Raw genomic sequence first — 16373 nt, forward strand, 5'->3', positions numbered from 1 at the left:
CTCCCTTCTGCTCCCAGCCTGCCTGTGCTCCGATGGGGTCTCTGACTCACTCTGGAAGTGGAGGAGAGGCAGGCCTACCTGGGTGTTAATTTCCTGTGTGTCCTCTAACTGCACACAGTTAAGGTCTCCAACCAAATCTACTCTCAAATGCAAAAGAAAAAAAAAAGGGAAAGAGAAAAGTTTCTCTGCTCCAGCTGCTCCAGATGATGATGGAATCTTGATGAAACACAGAGTACGGAGAGAAACTAAGCAGAAATAAGGGTTTCTTCAGGATTGAAAGCCCCGTTGTTAGAATGCTATATGCTGAGTACAGGGTTATTTGAAGCTGTATCCTGTTTTATGGTAAAGCAAATTTGAGAAACCAAAGGAGGAAGAATTCAGGATCAGCTGTCTTGGAGGGAAGGGGCATGTTTTGAAAAGTTCACTTCTTTTGGACCACTCTAGAACATTTGTCCGTTGGCAAAAAATATTCCCAGTAGGCTAACCTGCTCTCTCTCAATGCTGCAGTCTTGGAGAAGGAAGATGAGAAACATCCTGGAACTTTCCAAGTGAACAGAGGATAGCATTTCAGGTTAGATACAAGAGCCACAACACAGGTCTGAGGATAGTGAACAATGCCACAGTCCCCAGAGACCAGGGGTGGGGGTGGGGAACAGCAGCTTGATCCAAGTGTGGAGAGAACTTGTGAAGGAGATGGGGGGCAGTGAAGGAAAATGACCAGAGCAGAGAATAGTTGAGTCTCTAGAACCTGGCAGCATGTTGTTTAACAGAAGTGCTGTGTAACTGGGTAGCTTAAGTCACAGGGTGTTGAGTCACACACTGTTTAGTGTCTTAAGGGGTCATAACAAAGTACCACAAACTGGGCGACTCAAATGTCAGAAATGTATTGTCTCACAGTTCCGGAGCTGGAGCTAAGATCAGAGTCCTGGCTGGGGTGGCTCCTTGCAGGGCTTTGAGAGAGACGGTTTTCACTTCTGTGCCTGCTGGCTTGCTGGCAATCTCCACATTTCTGTTTATAGGGGTATTATGAAGCTCTGCCTTTATCTCCACACCCTGTTATCCCTGTTTGCATGTCTGCCTCTGCAGTCATCATACCTTAATCCCGAGGTCTTCAAATATCCCTTATGCAGATGAGATCAGATTTGCATAGATTGGGATTTCCACATATCTAGGTGGAAGTGGGGGATACAGCTACACCCAGGGCAGGTTTTCAGGTGAATTCTGCTACTTAGTGTCTTTGTCTTCCAGGAAGCAACACTGACTAGCATCTATAATGGGACAAAGAATGTTTCTTTGTTGTTTTGAGACACTGTCTTTTTTTTTTTTTTTTTTTTGAGACAGGGTTTCTCTGTGTAGCCCTGGCTGTCCTGGAACTCACTCTATAGACCAGGCTGGCCTCGAACTCAGAAATCTGCCTGCCTCTGCCTCCCAACTGCTGGGATTACAGGCGTGCGCCACCACTGCCTGGCGAGACACTGTCTTACAATGTAGCCCAGGCTGGCCCTGTGTGTTCTATCCCGCTTCTACACCCAACACCATACCTTCCATCCTAGTTATGTATCACCAGGCCTGGCTCCAAAAAATCTTCTAGATATAAGAGTTAGCTCCAAGTGTCCAAGGGGTGTCCATCCCCCCTTCCAGTTGTGTACTCAGAGCTTTTAGGGAAGCCAAGGCCTGGCACCACTTCTGAGAAAGGAGACAGAGGGACAGAGGTGCCCCTGACAGCCTCATCTCTCTCTCTTTCTCTCTCTCTCTCTCTCTCTCTCTCTCTCCTCTCTCTCTCCCCCTCTCTCTCTCCTCTCTCTCTCTCCGTTATAGCTTTAGACTTAATCTTTTTTTTTTTTGGTTTTTCCCAAGACAGGGTTTCTCTGTGTAGCCCTGGATGTCCTGAAACTCACTCTGTAGACCAGGTTAGCCTCGAACTCAGAAATCCACCTGCCTCTCTGCCTCCCAAGTGCTGGAATTAAAGGTGTGTGCCACCACCGCCCGGCTAAACTTATGCACATATTTTTGGGGTGCTAGAAAGTAAAAGCTGTCAAGCTAGGTTTTCTTCACTTTTTGCCAGGATTGTGGGAACTCTCACTATGCCATGCCGTGACTCAGCGCACTGGCACTGACTGCTGTTCATTCACTGTCTCCTGGGCTTCTTGTCAGACACCCAGTGTCTGGGTTTCTTGTGAGACATTAAGTGACCAAGTAGAACTCCAGGCACCAGTCCCCATGGGCTTCAGTGTTCTGTCCCACTGACCACTGAGCTCTAGCAGGGACTCTACCACCCCCATCTTTCCCAGGTCATGTGGGATCTTCTGTTTCTGTGTGCCTGGATGGAGCATGGGAGGTCTATCTGAGTTTCTCTGATGGTTAGCGGCTGTAAACATTTACTCCTGGGGACTTCCTCTAAGGCTCAGTGTAGGGAGGGAATGGCATGGGACCGCTACCCCTGAGCTTCCCAGAGTTTGTGGGCACTTCTAGTTCCCAGGAATCAGTTGGCTTGGTTTGGTTTGGTTTGGTTTTTGCTTTTCAACACAGGGTCTTTCTATATGCCCCTGACTGTCCTGGAACTCGCCATGAAGACCCGGCTGGCCACCAAATCATAGAGAGCTACCTGCCCGTGCCTCCCCGAGTGCTGGGATTAAAGGGGTGTTCCATCGTGCCCAGCCTCTCAGCCCTGTTCCTATTAACTTCTTTGTTTTTTTGTTTTGTTTTGTTTTTGTTTTTTGTTTTGTTTTGTTTTTGTTTTTTTGGTTTTTTTGTTTTGTTTTGTTTTGTTTTTTTGGTTTTTTTTTTGAGATAGGGTTCCTCTGTGTAGCCCTGGCTGACCTGGAACTCACTCTGTAGACCAGGCTGGCCTCGAACTCAGAAATCCGCCTGCCTCTGCCTCCCAAGTGCTGGGATTAAAGGCGTGTGCCACCACTGCCTGGCTCCTATTAACTTCTACCACCTCCCCAAGGGAAACATTTTAGAGATGCCTATTTATCCTCTGCATTTTTGACGGGGCTTGGGCTTGAAAACATCAAAACCAGAAAGGGGTTGTAGGCCTTTCTCCTTAATAACTCTGTCCCTGAGGCCTGCACAGCCTGCCACAGTGGGAAATATCAGGAAAGTGACAAAATGAGTTTTTAAAAAATTGTTTTTTAATTCTATCATCCTAGCTTGTTTCAGTGAATACATAAACCAGTAAATGAAACATGGCCAGGTCCCTTGGGAGATCCTAGCTAGCTTCCTGGGAACCCACACCTACATTCTTAGTAGGGGGATCAGAACCCCTATACTTATTCTTCACAGACAGCCCAGTGCCTATGCACCAGGTCCCCAAGCCCAACTCAACTCACTGATCTCTCTGTGCTCTCAAGCATGGCTGTGGTTCTAAAGAGCACTCATTCATGCCTGCAACGGTTGTAGGTTGTAGTTAATATTCTACATGGCTGGCCTCCTTTCTACTTGGAATTGGTGCTTACACATGCAGTGAAACCTTTGTCACCCACTCCTTGGATGACCTTGACTGGCTTCGCCATTCCCAGCCTCATTTTCCTAGTAGGTAAAACGGAATGGTTCTTAAAGACATGCAACACCCAGAGCTGGTTTGCTATGAAGATTTAACTAACAAGCTTGTAAGCCTCAGGTCAATTAGCTATGGCTGTTGGCTTGAGCAGGCTTCCTAGAGAGGAGAACAGATGTGTGCTAATGAGCTTCACTACAGCAGAGTGGACCCCCGCTGATAGGACTCACCCAACTGAGGGGCCTCTCCTAAGGCCCGCTCATGTCTTCAGCCATCACAGATTCAAGGCATATTAACCATGCATCAATCACATGTAAGGATATCGAGCGTGAGCAGGACAGCCTACACTCCAGCCATCTGATTGAGGGAGGCAGACAGGAACAGGATACAGATGGTAACGGCAGCTGCTACCACACTGAGTTCAAGGTGGCACAGAAACTCAGAATCAGGGAGGGTGCTGTTTCCTTACTTGGGTCATTTGTGTGTTAATATCATCTTCCCAGCCTCCTCCTTTTCCAGAAAAGGATTTAAAAGAATCAGGTAGAAATTCTGCCCAAGAGGTCATCTGTGACCTTGGGTCAGGCGGTTGACACTAGGTGACAGAAGGTCAAGGATTGTTGGGACTCGGAGGACAGCATGTGCCAGGGCAGGGCTGTGTGGGTAGCAGGTATGGATGTTTCTTTCCCATGGCTGCGCATTCATAGCTGTCCTTCCGCACCCCCCTCCTCCAACCCTGTTACCTTCAGGCCTCTGTTTAAACTTACTTTCTCAACAAGCTAAACCTTGTTTTCCTAACCACCAGTGAGTCTCAGATCAAAAGAACAGACTGCCGCAGTTCAGGAACCATGAGCGATGAGTAGGAAAAACAGAGCATATTTGATTTCAGAAATCAAAATTTTAAACTACTCAAAATTCTGGGCTGGAGGTTGCTAAATGGTTAAGAGACTAGCAGCCCTTTAAGAGGACCTGTGTTCTGTTCTCAGCACCCATATGCTGCCCCACAATCATCTCTAACTCCAGTTCCAGGCGACCTAGTGCCCTCTCTGGACTTTTTGGTACTGCATGCATGTGGTACATACACATGCATTTGGGCAAAACACTAATGCACCTAAAATAAAAACAAATACATATCTTTAAAATACTTGAAACTGACCATTTTCCTATTCGTTACCCAAGGGCTATTTATATCTGTCATCCCTGGTACAAACACTGCAGAGTGCGAGCCCACGGTGCTCTTCCAGTTCCCACTTGACGCCAGCCTCACCAGGACAGTGCCATGGTGGGCGTGTTTACATCACTGAAGTTGGTCATTGCTTCAAATCTGACCTCCGCCAATTATTTCCCTGTACTAGCACACCACTGAAAAATCATGTCACTTAAAACTATAACCGCCTGCCCCTTCCATTCCCATTTACTCTCATTTGTTCTCTTATGACCATACTACTTGTAAAATGTGTTTCGCTGCTTAGTGGTGTCCTTATTCTTTGTAAGCTCTGTGAGGTCAAAGTTGTTTCTTGTGACCCCAGTACCCAGAAGAGTGACTAAAATAGAGATAAATTTGAATCCCATGAATGTTGGCAAGTGCTGATCCTCTGTGTGTGAAACTGCTCTGCTCAGTATTCTTCCACAGTCTTCCCGCGCCCCGTGGACTCTTTCCTGACTCATAGGCTGACCTCATTTGCAGTCACTCTCTCCCCATCCCTCCACCATCAGTCACAGTCAGGAAGATCTTTTGTGAGCATGTTCCTAAAGAGACCAGTAATTGGAGGGCAGAGAATGACAGATGTCTGTGAGTTCAAGATCAGCCTGGTCTACATAGAAAATGTAAGGTTGTCCTACATAGTGAGACCCTGGCTCAAAACAAAAATAAAAACAGAACAAAACAAACCCTGTCCATAGATTTCTTGTGCCTCCGCAGTTTTTGTCTCAGCCCTGAAAGGGCTCAGCACATGGACATGAATGTTCCCGAGATGACTGCTCCCAAATGGTCCTGGAGTGGTAGCACCTGCAACACCGGAAATGAAATCATGGGCTCCGTGGCAGGCACACTGAATCAGACCCTCCATGGATGAGACCCAGGAATCTGCTTTTTAAGATTCGTTCTGGTGGTTCCAGGCACAACAGTTTAGGACCCACTGACCTAAGCTCTAGAGTCATGCTAAGGTAATGGCTCTTGGCTGGGGCTGCTGTGTACTCCAAGTGACATTTGGCAGTGTCTGAAAACATTTCTAGTGTTATAACTGAGCAGGACCCACTGGCATCTGTTATACAGAAGCCAAGAAGGCTACTGAGAGAACATAAATCCTGCCCCCAAGAGTAACTAAATGCCAGTCATGTGGGGTTGGAGGGTTGTTTGGTATCTATTGCTGCCTGCGCTTGTGCATCAAGCTAGCTCTCCCTTCTTCCTGAGAACGCCTTTATGATATAGTTAAATATCATTAGTGACAAAATGCTCAGGTGACCTACAATCAAAACCATGGGGAGAGTTCAGCCTTCGGGGGGGTTGGGATCCAACAGGGTGGGTGACAGGGACACCTCCCATGGCAGTCCATGCTACATTCCTTCTAGTGTGTTGGCTAGACCATCTCATGCAATCCCTGGAGCACCTTCCAGTGGACACTGTTTTCTCCATTTTACACTGAGGTTCAGAGATGTCCAACGTGTCTGCGTTTCCACAGGTGGAGAATGCTGAAAGAGGAATTTGGACCCAGGACTTTTATTGGACTCTGGACTCCAAAACCTGCACAGAAATAGTTGCTATTTACAGATAGCAAAGGGGGTAAGTCTGGGGTGTTTGAAAATAACAGTTAACTTCTGTGGAAAGGAGTAGGTCATATCCTGCTCCTAAATTCATGTGTTGAATTCCCCAACCTCTGGTACCTTAGAATATGATCGTGCATTTGGAGGTCAGGTCTTCCTTCAGTCACCGAAGAGGAGATGAGGCCTTCAAGGGAAACTGTCCTCCTGAATATGCACAGGGACACAGGGGTGTGCAGGGGCCAGGCCATACGGGCAGGACACCGTAGGAGAAAGCACACTCACCAGCATCCCTGGCCTCCTACCCTCCAGAATGTGAGACAATAAAGGCTCTTGCTCAAGCTTCCTGTCCCACTGTGCTCAGTCATGGTGGCCCTGTCAGAATAATACATCTTGAGTTTTCTTTGAGAGCATCCAAGTTTACAGGATGTTACCTGAGGAGTTGCTTCCTCTGTTCTGGAATAAAAAGGAAATGAGTGGTACAAGCTTTGTCCTCCCTTTGTACTGATATACAACTCTAGAGGACCCCTGATAATTGATAATTCAGCTCAAAGACCCTTGATACTGATATGCATCTCAAGAGGCTCTCTGGGCCTTTTGTTTCTCCAGCCTTAGGGGAGACAATGTCTGTGGCTTTGTTAAGAGCCAGAATTCATCACAGAAACAGAAAAGCCAGAAGAGGGCCCTGGAGGAGTCATAAAATGTGGCTTGCATCTTTGAGTGCCACCCGCAGACTGAGACTTGCTGCAACACGGAATAGACATTGGGCAGGGTGTGGTGGTGCATACAAAGGTAACCACAACTCAGGAAGCAGAAGGTGGCAGGCCTCTGTGAGTTCAAGGTCAGCCTGGTTTACAAAGAGTTCCAGGACAGCCAGGACTACAGAAGTAAGACTCTTTTGTCTCCAAAGGTTGGGAGGTGAGGTGTTGTAACCTGGTCAGGTTGGTAACTGGATTTCCGTTTCATAGAGCACTTGACCGGAAGGTACAGCCACAGGGGAGCTAGGAGGATCCTGAAGGCATTCTCATCAGCCATGCGCAATCAAAGCTGAGATTGGCTCTACCCTAAACCTAGAGAGAAGGAAGACTGGTGTTTAACAGAGATGAGCTTAAAGCTGAAAAGTAAACAATGTGGCACTTTTTACACCCCAAATTTGTACACTGAGAGGCAAAGCAACCACAATTTATTTTCAGAACCCTACTGCCAAAAGGTAGTGTGGAAGGAGAAGGCAGAACTAAAACCACTTCTTCCAGGAAAAAGAGCCCAGGACAGGAGGCCGACCAAGGCCCAGTGTTTTTCCTTTGGTTGTTCCTCTCCCACTAGGGCTAATTATGCTTGAGGGCCCAGGCTAAGATTAGCAAGTCAAGTGGGGAAAAGTGCTTGGAACTCAGAGAATGAAAGAGGATGTAATTAGTTCTGCAAATCACACCCAAGCCTCCAGCACCTACAGAAGGGCTCCCTTCATTTTCCTCCAGCCCTGGAATTCTTTGAGTGGAGGAGAAACTAACACAAGTTCCTCTCTAGGTCACTGCCAGAAGGAAAAGGTGAGGAGCTCATCAACTTTTCTTCCACACTAGTTGATTTGTGTGTGCCGAGGGTTAAGGACACGCAAACAAAGCTTGGTCAGGTACTGGCACAAGAGGACCAAGGTTCAAATCCTGGCTCCTCCATTTCCAGGTGAGGAGAATTTAGCTGAAACTTTATATATGAGACCACACTTCTTTATTTGCCCAAGTGAGGGTGACTCCTGTAATGCTTAAACTGGCTATGGTGAGCATATACCACCCAAGTATGAGTAAACATCTGATTGATACTGTACAATAGCCAGGTATGTCCCGTCCCAGAGATCTGGCCCACTATAAAAGGGGATACTTGCCCCTCCTCTCCCTCTTTGCTCTCTCTGCTCTCCCACATACTCTCACCTCTCTGCCCCTTAGGCTCCCCCCCCCCCCCTCTCCACGTGGTCATGGCCGGCCTCCACTCCACTTATCTACTCTCTCTCTCTCTCTGCCTTTCTCTACCACTAACTCCCATCCTCTACTCTGAATAAACTCTATTCTATACCATGCCTGTGTGTGTGTGGTCCCTCAGGGGGAAGAAGTGCCTGGACAAGGGCCTGCCTGGGCACCCCCTTCCCCCACACCGCTGTGCCACACTCCCTTTACCCCCATCCTCTCTTTTTAAGCCCCTTCAATGGGTGCTTAAAATAGTAGCTAGCTTAAATGTCTTTCTTCAGCACCTGCTTGCTTACCACGTAGTTTGGTTTTTGGTTTTCTTTTTTTTTTTTTTTTTTTTTTTTTGGATTTGGTTTTTTCGAGACAGGGTTTCTCTGTATAGCTCTGGCTATCCTGGAACTCACTCTGTAGACCAGGCTGGCCTCGAACTCAGAAATCCGCCTGCCTCTGCCTCCCAGAGTGCTGGGATTACAGGCGTGCACCACCACCGCCCAGCACCACGTGGTTTGTTATGGGCCAGGGAATGTGGGTGCTGCACATCTTGAATGTGTGTAAGGATACTGTAGTGCAACAGAAGATGCCTCTCCTCATGCACTAAGTTCCTCCCTTGAAGCCTGGCTTTTCTTAAAAGGTGTCAGTTGAGTTGTTTTTAAAAACGCATGCTTTGGGACGCAACTCAGATGTAATCCCAGAATCTAGGAGGGGAAGCAGGAGGATCTGGAGTTCAAGGTCATCTTCTGCTTATAGCTAGTTCCAGGCTTGCAAGGGCCACATGGAAATACCCACCCCTAACTCACCCCTCAAAAAGGAAGGAAGGGAGGGAGGGAGGAAGAAAAGAAGGAAGGAAGGAAGAAGCAAGCCAGGTAAAATCCTGAGCACGGCTTCTACCTTGAGAAGCAAAGATGGTTGGTTTACAGCACCCTACCCTAGCCAAGAACTACTTGAGAGTACTGCACAGCGTGAGGGGTGGAGCTAGTCCTGGCCTTTCCCTCCAGCCTTGCAGTTCAACCTGTTATGTAAATGAAAGCCTGGCTGCCGGAAGAGGGTGGCTAGTTCCCCCGGGAGGAAAGACCGGTTCTCACCAGTCCATCTCTGCACTCAGGCTGGTAACTGACTGGAGCTGTTGAAAACATTTAGTCAACTCTTTTGTACTGGGTTAGCTTATGCGGTGCCGCTGCGGGTGGGCAGCCTGCATACCAGGGTCGCTGTGGAGCTAAGGACTTCTTCCTGTGTGTTGCATGAAAGATCTCCAGCAACCCTCAGAGACGGAAGCACCTCTTCCACATGGTTTTCAGTTGAGGGAAAAAAGACTGCTGCTAGCCAGAGTTGCAACATGACTTCCATCGGACTGTGCAGTTAGTGAGCGGCAAAGTCAACTCCCTCAGGAGGCCTGCTCCAGGGTCCTCATGAGCAATTTCCACCACACTGCCTAAGACATGCTTGCAGAAGACCACAGATGGAGCAGGGGCTTGCTGTAGGCTGGAGGAGAGGTGTGTTGGGTAGAGAGAGCAAGGCCCGCACTCGAAGTCCGTGGCACCAGAGCCTTAGCAGGAGATCTACCACAGGAGGAATCCAGCAGGCTAGCTTCGCTACTGATTAGCTTGGGCAAGTTACCTTCTATTTTGACATCATACTTTTGTTTGGAAAATTGTGATTGAAAATGAATGGGACAAACCCTGGCAAAGAGGTAACAACACGTATTCCCAGAACTCAGGAGGTGGAGGCAGAGGCATGAGGATCGGAAATTCAAGGCCAGCATGGGCTACATCCACACTGAGTCTTTCACCAAACCAAACAATAATGCACAGGGCTAGATATGTAGACTGTGACAAAGCATTTGCCTAGCATTCATGAGGCCTTAGGTTCAAACGCCAGTACTGCAAGAGAGAAAGGAAAAAAGAAAGAGAAAGAAAGGAGAAAAGCATTGATAAGGATGCAGAGAAATTAGAATCTGTACGTTGTCAATAGGAATGTATAATGCTGTAACTAGCCACTGTGGAAAACAGTATAGCTGTCCTCTAAAAGCTAAAAACAGAGCTGCCATACAATTCAGCAGTTCCACTTCCGAGCATATTATCAAAAGAAGGGAAAGAACCAGAGAGAGGCATGTGTGCTCATTTTCATAGATGCATCATTACAGTGATGGAACAGTTGGTCCACCAGTAGAACAGATGGCTCAGTGATAGAGAGGCACAACAGAACAGTATTTAGCCTTGAAAGGGAAGGGGGCTATGGCACGCGCTGCAGTGGAGTTGAGGATCTTGGGGGTTTTTTTTGTTTTTTTTTTTTATTGTATATTTGTTTGGTTAGTTTTGGTTTTTCAAGACAGGGTTTTTCTGTGTAGCCTTGGCTGTCCTGGAACTCACTCTGTAGACCAGGCTGGCCTCGAACTAGGAAATCCACCTGCCTCTGCCTCCCAAGTGCTGGGATTAAAGGCATGTGCCACCACTGCCCCGCTGTGGTTGAACATCTTAAGCTAAGTGAAATGTACCAGATTCTGGGAGACAGAAAGGATGGTGGGTAGGACTGATTTTTCAGAATATATCTATATAATATCTATATCTATACACATATGTATACAAATAGGTATATATATACATATATATTCTAAAATTTGATAGCTGTGACAGCAGATGAAGATGCCTTCATGTCAGCTCCGTTCACAATGAGCTGTGCATTTCTAAATGGCCAAGGTGGTAAACCTTATGTTCACCACAATTGAAAACTGATCTATGTCTGAGGAGTGTTGTATCAAACAAAATAGTGACTGACCCCCCCACCCCGAACTCTCCAAATGCCCCCAAAACCAAAGGACCCCATGCTTTAAGAGTTCCTACTGTCCAGACCATAAACAAGCAGAGAACACCCAGACTTTATTCAAGTGGAGGCCACACACGGAGCTTGACATTAGGGTTAGATTTGGGGTTGTGTTCAAATCAAGGAAGAACTTTGGATGCAATTGCTGGCTTCAAAGCAGACATTTCTTACAGCCCACAGCTCCTGACACTGGCCTCCAGGCAGGGCCTGATGAGCAGGGCCCACTTGGGTGCCTCTAACCACACACAGGTGCCTAGGTGCTACCAGCTGTCCGATCTTCCAGTGGGGGTAAAAATCAGAACTTGTGACCTTGCCAGTCTCTGTGCTGACAGGAGCACGGAAGGGCCTCTGTCCAGGGATACCTTGTTGAGTTGCAGACTCTTTCGTTTAACCCTCAGTGAAGCCCCAAGGGGTGACTGGCATCTATTTTTCAGACAGGAAGACCGACGTTGAAAAAGCTACAGTGGCTTGCTAAAGCTGGCGAATGGGGAAGCCTGGCTCTGAAGCTGGGCTCGGCTCAGAGGTTAACAGGGTTCATCCGGCTTCGTTGAAAATGGGCAGAAGAAAATACTGGGCTGTTATTTCTCAGGGTGTTTCACCTGAGGATTGCAAAGCATTTTTCCCCAAGAATTTTACAGTTACATATCGGTTACTTGCTCTGCAGATGCTGTAGAGGGCTAGGATTACAACCACAGCTGTCTCTGTCGTTGGGGCTTGCATACAACTGGGTAGACAAGTGTGTGGTAACTGCTAATAAAGACTGTTTAGTGATGTGGCTGAGCCTGTGTTATTTATTCTATGTGAAGAAGAGGAGGAGGAAGAGGAGGAAGAGGAGGAGGAGGAAAAGGAGGAGGAACAAGAACATCAAGAAGAAGAAAAAGAAAGAAAATGTTAACAAGAGTTAGCCTGTGAAGCTCTAATACTGTTTTCCAGCCAGAATCCCCTGGCTTAGACAAGCTGCAGATGACCTGTGGTCCATTCAACTCTGCCTCTCCTGCATCACCCTTGGATACAAAGGCTTCTCATAGACTGCTTCAAATCAAACACAGAATTTGGGCAGAGATGGGCTGTAGCACTTCGGTGGAGGAACAATTGGTTAAAATTCTTTTTAAATTGATCTTGCAGGGTCCACGAAATAGCTCAGAAGGTAAAGGTGTTTGCTGCCAAGCCTGATGACCCAGAATTCACATCGTTAGGAAAGATGACTGATCACGTGGGACTCTGAAAATATGAAGCTTTACCTGAGGAGGTGTGCTGGGTAACCCTGCATGGGGTCTTTGTGGAGAGTAATCAGAGGATTTCTCCATACTCAAAATACTAATAGAGGGTTCATGCCTCACTTAATAAATGAGGAAAGTTTTATACAGGACCTGCCTCTCTAACGCCAACCACCAGGTGAGCATGAATGCTGCATTAGGAATAAAACATATTTGGTTGTATGACTAAAATCTGTGTCTTTGTGTGAATTAGTGGATCCCACAGGAGCAAAGGCTACCAGGGGTCTTCCTCCTTGGGGTAGGGTGCTGCTGGACCTGGGGCCTGGGTGATACTTGACCTAAGGGCCTGGAGGATGCTGGACCTGGGAGCCTGGGGCATGTTGGACCTAGGAGCCTGGGGGATGCTGGACCTGGGAGCCTGGGGGATGCTGGACCTGGGGGCCTGGGGGATGCTGGACCTGGGAGCCTGGGGGATGCTGGACCTGGGGGCCTGGGGGATGCTGGACCTGGGGGCCTGGGGGATGCTGGACCTGGGGGCCTGGGGGATGCTGGACCTGGGGGCCTGGGGGATGCTGGACCTGGGGGCCTGGGGGATGCTGGACCTGGGAGCCTGGGGGATGCTGGACCTGGGAGCCTGGGGGATGCTGGACCTGGGGGCCTGGGGGATGCTGGACCTGGGAGCCTGGGGGATGCTGGACCTGGGAGCCTGGGGGATGATGGACCTGGGGGCCTGGGGGATGCTGGACCTGGGAGCCTGGGGGATGATGGACCTGGGGGCCTGGGGGATGCTGGACCTGGGGGCCTGGGGGATGCTGGACCTGGGGGCCTGGGGGATGATGGACCTGGGAGCCTGGGGGATGATGGACCTGGGGGCCTGGGGGATGCTGGACCTGGGAGCCTGGGGGATGCTGGACCTGGGGGCCTGGGAGATGCTGGACCTGGGGGCTTGGGGGATGATGGACCTGGGAGCCTGGGGGATGCTGGACCTGGGAGCCTGAGGGATGCTGGACCTGGAAGCCTGGGGGATGCTGGACCTGGGAGCCTGGGGGATGCTGGACCTGGGAGCCTGGGGGATGCTGGACCTGGGAGCCTGGGGGATGCTGCACCTGGGGGCTTAGGGGATGATGGACCTGGAGGCCTGGAGGATGCTTTACCTAGCGGCTTGGAGGATGCTGGACCTAATATTGTAGCCTTTTGAGTAGGAAGAGTTCAGCAGGCACTACAGTGGCAGTTGTGAAAATGTCTGAGGGAAATTGTAATACTCATGTCAGATGCCTCGTAACTACCTATAATTCCTTCTAGGGGATCTGATGCTCTTTTCTGGCATCTGACAGCAGGTTCATGAATTTGGTAGATACAAACTCAGATACATATACATAACTTTTTACAAATGAAGGAAGGAAGGAAGGAAGGAAGGAAGGAAGGATGAATGGATGGAAGGAGGGAAAAAATCCAAGCATTCTAGAGGCATAGGAAGATTTCTGTCATTCAAGGCCAGCCCAGTCTGCAAAGCAAGTTTCAGGACAGCCAGGGCTGTTACACAGGAGAAACCCTGTCTTGGAAAACAAACAAACAAAACAACATTGTCCTATTTAAGAAATTTCTGCAACTAGGTCGGGGACTGACCTACTTCAGCTCAAGACAGATGTGGTCTAATATGTCACAGCGTTCATGCCTTAGAATGTCTGCCAAGCCGTTCATGTCTTTGAACAGAGGCCCCATCACCCTCCTCCCTCTGGAGGAGTCCTATTCATAATATTTGTGAGGACTCACCGTGTGCTAGGAAGAATGCCCGGCCATAACCAACAAAAGTCATCATTACCAAGCAGGGATCCCTCATGAGAGCAGGTGATGCTTCTGTAGAAAGGAGAGTTTCTGCTGAGCCTCAAAGGGAGGCGGACAGATGTGGGTATGGGGATACACAAAGCAAAGATAGCACAGGAGTCAGAATCATTACAACTCACCTATGAGGTAGCGACTGAGCACTGTTTTCTTCAGTCAGTGAGGAATGAGTGTGACCTAACAGTTGGTTTATATACTGTTTTTCCTGTCTTCCACTGCAGCTCCCCTCTCCTCGTCCTCCTCCTCCTTCTCCTCCTCTTCCTTCTTTTTCTTGTCTGAAGAGTACTGATACTCAAAACACCTGTGAAATGAATTTCTTGTAAAATATATATTCTGCACTCCAAAATCTAGACTCTAACCTTGTATCTAGAGCAACTGTGAAAGGAGTCATTATCAGATGAAATATAAAAATGTCTTACCGGGCAGTGGTGACACATGCCTTTAATCTTAGCACTTGGGAGGCAGAGGCAGAGGCAGGCAGATATCTTAGTTTGAGGCTAGCCTAATCTACAGAGTGAGTTCCAGGACAACCAGGATAAAAAAAAAAAATGTCTTTGAAGCAATTAGAACTATGAGCAGACCCAGTTTGTTAAGAAAGGGAACAAGTTTCCAGGAACTACTACTCCTCGCAGGGTAGTTTGGTGTGATGTTCATTCAGACTGAAATGGGTTTGAATCCTGTCTCACACTGGCTCAGGTTACTAAGGGCGTACTCTTATCTTCTGAAGCCTCCATTAAAGTAAAAATCTATGAAAGGGGTAAGGCACCATCATGAATTAGAAGGATTAAAACATAAAGCACCTGTCTCCATAGCCACAGGACATAGAAACCCACTAGAGACCTCCTTGGAGTGGTGGCTCCCTCCAGTGAGCACCTAGGTCAACTGTATATTATACTTAGGGGCTCTGGGCAAGCAAGGGACTTGCTTCTTCCTTTGATCTATTGGGTTTATAATCAACTGAATAGAGTTTACTCCAGTGTATACAAGCCGGGACATGCATAGCATCTGTCCCTGTGCAGAACACACAAGGAGGCAAACAAGAAATGTATCCCTGTTTTTGAGTCTTAGGAAAAGGCCAAGAGCTATTTTTAGCTGTGGTAGATTTGGGTTCTGCGAGGGCAGGGGAGCCGTGTTTGTGTGTTTGTTACATTAAGTTTTAACATAATACAGAGTCACCTGACTGAAGAGATCTTTGTCAGGGTGTTTTTATTAACCAAAGAGTGGGGTTTTTTTTTTTCAAGTTGAGATGTTCAGACTTAATGACTAGCAAGCAGCAGAGTCCAACCTAGCAGATTTAACCTAGTAGAAATAAATTTTCTGTTGTATCAAATTTCCATGAGTTATCCTAAAAACAGGGTTGAATAGTTGCAAACACATCGTTGCCTTTGCCTGAGTAAGACATTTTTTTAGAAAAAAAAAGAAAAAGTCTCATGATTATACTACTGTGTGTCTCACAGCAATAAGTGTTGGAAGAGCAAGCTGAAATTTAGGAACCAAGCAGGGCCTCCCTATGGAAGAGTCTTGAGCTCTTTCAGGTACAAATGTTTGTCTCCTAAGGTGACAGCAAGCATGGAGCAGCAGAGGAGAAAGATCATGACAGCAGCTACAGTTAATTTGGATTTGAGAGGTTGAGGAAAATATGTGAATGGAAAGGAATGCACCACGTCCTTCAGGATTGGACTCAATATGGTTATTCCAGAAACATTCACTGAGGGACTTGTGGGTAGGGCGACAGATTAGAAGCCACTACAGTATGACCAGTTGCCGCAATCCCCTGATGTTGTAATTTCCCTACCATGATGGATTACAATCTCAAACCATGAGCCAAAACAAAGGTTTCCTTCATTAAATTGCCTTTGAGAGGTATTTTATCCCAGCAATGACTCGAGTAACTCAGACACTATCCTTGTTCATTTATGACCCTACAGCTAATAAGTCAAAGTACCATTGTTGTTGCTTGGCTAGTAGGAAATTTGTGTAGATGGTATTTCCAACAGCTATGATTACCTCATAGTTAATATTCTACTCTAAGAGTTATACAGAGGGCACACCATGTACCCCGAGCAGTTGGACTAAGTAAAGGCCTACGTTCTGAACTATGCACTTCCACTCTCCCACAACCAAGCATCATGTGACTACTGTGAGTGCTTAGACTAAAAGCAGACAGCTGATCAAAAATCTAAGCAATGAACTAACACCGTGTGTATAAATATCAGCACAGTAACATAAGAACATGAAACCCCAAGGTAACATAATCCTCCAAAAAATTATGAACCAGCAGCAATG

General features: G+C 47.5%; 1 long non-coding RNA gene across 1 annotated transcript in view; it reads left to right on the forward strand.

Moving 5' to 3' along the window:
- LOC127678715 (uncharacterized) overlaps positions 1-12441 on the forward strand; it is a 78862-nt gene extending 66421 nt beyond the window's left edge. The window contains exons 2-3 of the long non-coding RNA XR_007976621.1: positions 6178-6278; positions 12154-12441. This is a non-coding gene — a long non-coding RNA (uncharacterized LOC127678715). The remainder of the gene's footprint in view (positions 1-6177; positions 6279-12153) is intronic.
- Positions 12442-16373: the final 3932 nt, after the last annotated feature.

The sequence above is a fragment of the Apodemus sylvaticus genome, chromosome 2 (assembly GCF_947179515.1).
Source record: "Apodemus sylvaticus chromosome 2, mApoSyl1.1, whole genome shotgun sequence".
Taxonomy (NCBI): Eukaryota; Metazoa; Chordata; class Mammalia; order Rodentia; family Muridae; genus Apodemus; species Apodemus sylvaticus.